This window comes from Apium graveolens, chromosome 6, assembly GCF_009905375.1.
Source record: "Apium graveolens cultivar Ventura chromosome 6, ASM990537v1, whole genome shotgun sequence".
NCBI classification, from domain to species: domain Eukaryota; kingdom Viridiplantae; phylum Streptophyta; class Magnoliopsida; order Apiales; family Apiaceae; genus Apium; species Apium graveolens.
Window position 1 is genome coordinate 35067549 of NC_133652.1, and position 8747 is coordinate 35076295.

The window sequence follows — 8747 nt, forward strand, 5'->3', positions numbered from 1 at the left end:
TCGGTTATTACCAGAATTATTACTGATCAAATGATCACTAATTTACTGTATGTGTGTTGTTTTTCTCCACTGTCTCGATTATGACCTGGTGGAATTGCAATGTGGCAATGTGAATAACTTGCATGTGCCTTACAAATATGGGGGTGTTCCATAAACTGTGGGTGTCAGTAGCATAAACTGTTGGTGTGGAAAATATTGGGGTGTGAGTACCATAAAACGGGGGTGTGGATAATATTGGGGTGTACTTAATATTGGGGTGCTGGGTCAAATAATGGGGGTGGTAATAATATTGGGGTGTGAGTAGTAGGGGTGTTATCGAGAAACCGGGGGTGTAATAAATATATGGGTGTTAAAAATGAAAGTTGTGGTGCTTACAATATAGGGGTGTTTAGCTATAAAGTTGGGGTGTTCTTTATATAGGGGTGTTTCGCGATAAACTGGGGGTGTAAAGTATATAGGGGTGTTATATAAAAAAGTGGGGGTGTTAACCAGGGGTGTACAGAATATTGGGGTGTTAAGAAAAAAGCTGGGGTGCTATAAATATTTGGGTGTTTGGCTATAAAGTTGGGGTGTACTTAATATAGGGGTGTTTATCGAGAAACCTTGGGTGTAATAAATATATATGGGTGTTAAAAACGAAAGTTGGGGTGCTTAAAATATAGGGGTGTTTAGCTAAAAAGTTGGGGTGTATTTTATATAGGGGTGTTTCGCGATAAACTGGGGGTGTAAAGTATATAGGGGTGTGTATCGAGAAATTGGGGGTGTAACCAATATATGGGTGTTGGAAAATAAAGTTGGGGTGTACTTTATATAGGGGTGTTTCACGATAAAATGGGGGTGTTAAGTATTAATTCTGTACACCCCCGGTTAACACCCCCAGTTTCTTTATAAAACACCCCTATATACATTACACCCCCAGGTTTTTGAAGCACACCCCTATATAAAGTACCCCCCAACTTTCTGGCTGAACACCCCAATATTTAAAGCACCCCAGCTTTTTTTAGTACCCCTATATCTGTACACCCCCAGTTTATCGCTAAACACCCCTATATTCCCTACACCCGCAGTTTATCCAATAACACCCCTATATACAGTACACCCGCAGTTTTTTGAAGAACACCCCTATATAACCGAATTGATTATCTTCATGCATAATATTTTAATTTATATTTAAAATATTATTGATGGTATAAAATATATTTTATAAATATTTATAGTCGTACAACATTTAATAAGTTTCATTTCTTTTCCGATGTTCCCGCCCCGTTCTATTTCGATTACTTAAAATCTTGAAATTTACTTGAGAAATATATGATTTTTATGTTAGTAGTCCTAAAAATATTAACAAAATTAAATATGTACACACATATATACATATAATTATTAAAAGAATAATGTTATCTAATTTATTTTGACAAAATAAAATAAAATAATTATATAAAAAAACTAAAATAAGAGACAAGTTGGGCTGGGAAAGGAGTCAAGATATGACAATTCAATAAAAGAATTTGGGCTTAACATGATTTAATCTAGAAGAGATAAATGGAGAACTGGGCCAACTATGTTAAAGGCCCAGAATCGTTAAATTAAATCAAAGCAAGTCCCCCCCGATTTCCTCAAGAAAGGACCCGCTTAGGAGAACAGGTAATTACAGTGAGGAGAGAAGAACAGGTATTTACACAGTGAGGAGAAATTGAGAAAAAGATGGCTGAAGCTTCAAGCAAGAAAGATAGCAGGCAAGAAGTTCGTTACTCTGATTCTCTGTTAGCTCTGTTTGCATTCTCTGATTGCATTGCTGATTATTAGAACACGAAAAGTAAAATGAAAATTGAGAACTAGTAATTGTAATTGTAGTGGAACAATTGTATAGCTCTATTCATGTTATCGAAGTTGAAAAATATATCATGGATGATCACCTGATAGAAGATGATCAGATTATATTTAGAGAGTGATATTTAACAAAGTACATACCACTTTATTGATAGGATAGTACTCATAAAATCAGGTACCAGGAACGCTGCAAAGTAGTCTTCACATTCTCGTAAAATTGCAGTCACTCACTTGGATGATAGTCTTGATGTGAGGCATGTCTCTGTTTCTGTAAAGTTCGAGAAGCCAGTCGACTTTAATCGCAATATATCCATGTTACGTTATAGTATTTTCAACTTATAAAGTAATGCTTTCTGCGCTATCTGATTTCGGTTATTACCAGAATTATTACTGATCAAATGATCTTTTTGGGGGTTATGAGCTTTGTGTCTCAACTTATAAAGTAATGTTCTATACAGAGATATGAAGAAACATCAGGCAGTGCTGAAATCCAATTGCAGCCCTCAAGGACTAGTCAAAGTAATGGAAATGATACAAGAAAATGTAAAGTTGATGCAAGCAGTAGAGGAGATGGGATTTGGATGCCTTCAACATCTTCAGGCCGTTAAAATGGAATTTAAACTTATTAAACCACTTTTAGATAACTTTGATGTCAACTCATGCTCCGTATTTGGGGCTGATATCAAGGTCGGAGATATTGGTAGGGTTTTAGGAATCCCGGCAGAGGGGATTCCAATTCCTGTATCTATCTCGGATGAGGAAGAAGAAAGACTCAAGGCTAAATTTGGTGGGAAAAAACTCATGGATTTAATATCAGATTTAGAGAATTTTAAATAAGCTGATCTCGACTTTAAGGAAACCTTTTTGCTTATTGCATTAGGTAATTTCTTTTGCCCATCAACCAAAATCATTCCCAGTGGAAAGTTGTATAAAGCCCTCTCTGTTGTACAATCTGCCAAACAATACAATTGGGGAAAATATATCCTTGAATGTCTCCTCGATTCCATCAAGGATTACCAAATAAGGACGAAGGGCAGAGATAGACGGAATGCAGGGGTTGGAGGCTGCGTTTACTTTTTGAAGGTATGTATATTGTAACTTTCAAGGACCTGTATTCTATGCTGTGCTACTTCTTGATTAATATTTGGTTTCTTCTCAGATTTTCTTTCTCCAGCAAAAATATCCAGAATGCATTGATAAAGGTAAACCAGTCATGTCAGCATGGACCAAAAAGAAGTTGAACCAAGCATGGAAACAGTGCAAGAAAAAGTTGACATCAGGGTTTGTGTCTGGACAACCATCAGAGTTCGTGTCTGGACAACAACGCTGCTCCACATGTAATTCTGTAATCTATGAAGAAAGATTGGCAAGGCTGGAGCATGCCGTTTTCTCTAAGAAGCAATGCCATGATGATGAAAACATCTTTGATATAGATGGACATGGAGAGGAAGACAAGGCAGATGAGATGGATGGACATGGAGAGGAAGACAAGTTAGATGAAATTTACCCTTAATGGAAGTGCTTTCCACTTTAAAATCTAAGCGTAAGAGGACTAAGAAGTCACCACAGCCAAAACCATCTCCCTCCCTGAAAAGAAAAAATAAATTTGGTACAACATATGCTAGGCGTAAGAAGACCTCCACCATCTCCTCCTCAACAGGAGCTCCTCCAACAATTGTTTCAGATGTCATTTCCGAGAAGACCTCTCCTTGTCAGATCACGGGCCCGGATAGAGCCATTGTTACTAGAAGAAAACTTCTAGTACTTGACATAAATGGAGTTCTTGCTTGTGTTTTACACGGAATGCCACATAATGGATTTCAAAAGTACATACCAATATATATTCCATCTGATTCTGAAACTCAAACGGAAGCTTGCATGAAATCAGGTGACTCATAAATGTTATGAATTTTTTTTTCAAATTTCTTTTGCATGAAATCAGGTGACTCATAAATTTTAATTGGATTACTTTTTGTTTTTCTTAGTTATCAAGAGGCCACAATGTGAAGAGTTTTTGAAGTTTTGCTTGGAGAGGTTTGATGTAGGCATATGGTCAGCAAAGATGGAGTATGTGCTTTTCTTTCTCATGTTGAAATAAATTTCTATTCAACTCGTTGCATGTGAAATATATACATGTCTATCTTCCTTGTCGATATTTTTGTTTTTAGTAATTTGTGTCTTAATGATTTTAAGCTTTTCTACGAGGCTTGAATTGAAATTTATTTGTGTAATGCAGGAAAACCGTGACACCGTCTATAAACGCCATTATAAGCTTTTCTACTAGGATAGAATTGAAATTTATTTGGGTAGGTCAATTACAATTTTTTGCTCTAATTTCTTCTAGGATGCTTTTTACTGTGGCGTGTAACCAAGTTGCATGGTTATTTGTGATAATTGTTTATAGGATCAATCCAACTGTACTCGTTCAAAAGAAGGTGAATTGTGCAAGGAAACTAGAAAGCTCCGTGAAATAGGATATGATGATGTAGCCAACATACTCTTGGTTGACGATTCAAAGCATAAAGCCAAATTAAATCTAGTAAGTTGTCTTCATGTTCACTTTTTTGTTCTTTCCCTACATGCGTAGCAAATTAGTTTCTTATAGTCTGATGTAATTTCATCCTACAGCCGAATACAGCAATATTTCCCACGTCATACAACTACAAAAACTTGAATGATGATTAACTGGGTAAGTTTGCTTCTTTTTAATTATTTATTTTTTGAAATTATAATGTTGCATGATGGTAATATGGTGTGTATGATCAACTTTAGTAGGTTATTGAGTTGATTTTATTTTAAAGGATCTAGTTACTAATTTACTGTATGTGTGTTGTTTTTCTCCACTGTCTCGATTATGACCTGGTGGAATTGCAATGTGGCAATGTGAATAACTTGCATGTGCCTTACAAATATGGGGGTGTTCCATAAACTGTGGGTGTCAGTAGCATAAACTGTTGGTGTGGAAAATATTGGGGTGTGAGTACCATAAAACGGGGGTGTGGATAATATTGGGGTGTACTTAATATTGGGGTGCTGGGTCAAATAATGGGGGTGGTAATAATATTGGGGTGTGAGTAGTAGGGGTGTTATCGAGAAACCGGGGGTGTAATAAATATATGGGTGTTAAAAATGAAAGTTGTGGTGCTTACAATATAGGGGTGTTTAGCTACAAAGTTGGGGTGTTCTTTATATAGGGGTGTTTCGCGATAAACTGGGGGTGTAAAGTATATAGGGGTGTTATATAAAAAAGTGGGGGTGTTAACCAGGGGTGTACAGAATATTGGGGTGTTAAGAAAAAAGCTGGGGTGCTATAAATATTTGGGTGTTTGGCTATAAAGTTGGGGTGTACTTAATATAGGGGTGTTTATCGAGAAACCTTGGGTGTAATAAATATATATGGGTGTTAAAAACGAAAGTTGGGGTGCTTAAAATATAGGGGTGTTTAGCTAAAAAGTTGGGGTGTATTTTATATAGGGGTGTTTCGCGATAAACTGGGGGTGTAAAGTATATAGGGGTGTGTATCGAGAAATTGGGGGTGTAACCAATATATGGGTGTTGGAAAATAAAGTTGGGGTGTACTTTATATAGGGGTGTTTCACGATAAAATGGGGGTGTTAAGTATTAATTCTGTACACCCCCGGTTAACACCCCCAGTTTCTTTATAAAACACCCCTATATACATTACACCCCCAGGTTTTTGAAGCACACCCCTATATAAAGTACCCCCCAATTTTCTGGCTGAACACCCCAATATTTAAAGCACCCCAACTTTTTTTAGCACCCCTATATCTGTACACCCCCAGTTTATCGCTAAACACCCCTATATTCCCTACACCCGCAGTTTATCCAATAACACCCCTATATACAGTACACCCGCAGTTTTTTGAAGAACACCCCTATATAACCGAATTGATTATCTTCATGCATAATATTTTAATTTATATTTAAAATATTATTGATGGTATAAAATATATTTTATAAATATTTATAGTCGTACAACATTTAATAAGTTTCATTTCTTTTCCGATGTTCCCGCCCCGTTCTATTTCGATTACTTAAAATCTTGAAATTTACTTGAGAAATATATGATTTTTATGTTAGTAGTCCTAAAAATATTAACAAAATTAAATATGTACACACATATATACATATAATTATTAAAAGAATAATGTTATCTAATTTATTTTGACAAAATAAAATAAAATAATTATATAAAAAAACTAAAATAAGAGACAAGTTGGGCTGGGAAAGGAGTCGAGATATGACAATTCGATAAAAGAATTTGGGCTTAACATGATTTAATCTAGAAGAGATAAATGGAGAACTGGGCCAACTATGTTAAAGGCCCAGAATCGTTAAATTAAATCAAAGCAAGTCCCCCCCGATTTCCTCAAGAAAGGACCCGCTTAGGAGAACAGGTAATTACAGTGATGAGAGAAGAACAGGTATTTACACAGTGAGGAGAAATTGAGAAAAAGATGGCTGATCCTCTGTTTCTCAACAGGGTATTTTTCTTCCCTTCTCAATTTTATTTCATTTCATGCATTATTGACACCGCTTATTTTGTTTTTTATCTTGTCTTGCAGCTACCAAGGAGATCAACGAGGAAAATGTGCCCCTCGTTGAGGAAACTGCTAGAATGAAGAAAGCTCGCCTTGCGGGCCTGGACACTCGAGGAAAGGCCACGGAGCCTATCTTCTTGAGAAAGCACAAGGAGCCCATGGGGGAGGCTTCAGCTGAGGAAGCTGAGGGCCACCGTGCTCCTATTACTGTTGCTACTCCTGCTGCTGCTGCTACAGGCACCTTCCAGCCTCTCTGGGGATTCCGCTGAGGGGATACCGTGGTGGGATCCACCAAGCATGCATGGGATTGGTCCTATCATGGCGTGACTCCCAAGGATTTTACTAATGTGGTTGCCACCCCTGATCTTGAGAGGATAAAGCTCATGGGAGCTCAGTCTCTGTATTCGGTATGCCCCTTTTTTTTGGACTTTCTTTCTTACTTGTAGCATTTTCCTGCCTTACACTTTGTTAATCATTTTATTTCAGTCTAACGCCTATTTTCAAGGCGCTGTGAGGCAAGCCGAGTCATGGAAGCGGGCTTCTGACAAGGCCGACAATGCCCTCAGGAGGCAGCAGAAGAAGTATGTTGCTCTAGAGAAGAAGTTCAAGCGCAAGGAGGAAGAACTCGGAGAATCTAATGCCGAGCTGGTGGTGCTTCGGGCCGAGAAGGATAAGGCTACAGATAACTATCTGGACTCGGAGGAGTTTGCCCAGTCCATGAGGATAAGGGATGACTCAGTCTTCCCCGGGTTTTTTAGGACTGGTTGGGACACGGCCCTTGGGACCGTAAACGAGGCTTGTCCTGATATTAACCCGGCGGACTATGTCTGCCCTGATGACGAGGCTTTGCTGCAGAGGTTCCGCACTCGAGTAGTTGTCTCGGATCACGTCCCTCAGGACCCACTTCTTCCTTCTCCCGAGTCTTCTTCCAGGCCTGCTGAGGACGACAGTTCTTCCTCCTCCTCTGAGACGACAGAGACATCTAGCGAGAGCGGAGGGGATGACGATATGGATGCTGAGGGCACCTCAGCTCCTTAGAGCTTTTCTAGCCCTGCGTGGCTAGTTTACTTCATCTTATTTTCGAGACTTTATTTATCAAACTCTTGTAATATTTATTTGATCTATTTTATTTATCAGATTTTATGCTTGCATTTCACGCATTTGGTTTTACTTGCCTTGCCATAGAGATTCAAACATATTTTGAAAACCTTATGAATTTTCATAAATTGTTTGGGATTCATCCCTTACACGAGTCTTAATAAACCTCAAAATAAAACTAGAACATATAAATCCTAAGCAAGCAAAGCTTCAAGGTACTTTTCAACCTACTTGTCATCTTGACAAGTGAGAATCGTATTCAGTTGCACTACACATAGTAAACCTTCAGGTTTTGTGCATGCCAAGTTCTCGGGACTTCAAAACCATCCATAGTCTCCAGCTTGTAGGTTCCTCTACCTTGAACACTTTTGACTTTGTATGGCCCTTCCCAATTCAGGGCAAGCTTCCCTTTCTGTCCTACACCAGAAGCTTCTATCTTCCTCAAGACTAGGTCACCTTGTTTGAAAAACCTTTCTTTAACCCTTAGGTTGTAGTAGAATGAAGCTTTTTTCTGATATTCTACTATCTTCGCATGTGCCTCATCTCGCACTTCATCAATTAAGTCCAGGGCTAACCTTTGTCCTTCTTCATTCTCCTCAGCATTGAAAGCTTGAATCCTGGGAGAGGAATGTGATATCTCCACGGGAACAACTGATTCTGCCCCATATGCTAACATGAAGGGAGTTGCTCCAATCGTGACTCTACAGGTAGTCATATAGGCCCATAATATTGGAAGTATCTCATCCACCCAATTATTCCTCGATTTCTCAATCCTCTTCTTTAGTCCATCCAGGATTATTCGATTCGCTACCTCCGCTTGCCCATTGGCTTGCGGGCGAGCCACAGAGGTGAACCGTAACTCAATTTCATTTTCTTCACAGTACTTCTTGAATTCCTCGTTGTTGAATTGTGTTCCGTTGTCGGTGACTAGGATATGGGGAATTCCATACCGGCACATAATATTTTCCCACAGGAATTGTGCAACCTGCTTAGTTGTGATTTTGTCCAAGGGTTTGGCTTCAATCCCCTTAGTGAAATAATCAATGGCTACAATCAGGAACTTCCTTTGTGTCGTGGCCATGAAGAAAGGCCCCAGAATATCCATTCCCCACATAGCAAAGGGGATGGGCGAGTTGATAGAGGTCAGCATCTTGGGGGGTTGTCTAACAACCGGTGTATGCTTCTAACAGCGGTCACACTTCTTCACATACTCTTTGGCATCAGCCATCATTTTCCGGCCAATAGAAGCCTAAACGG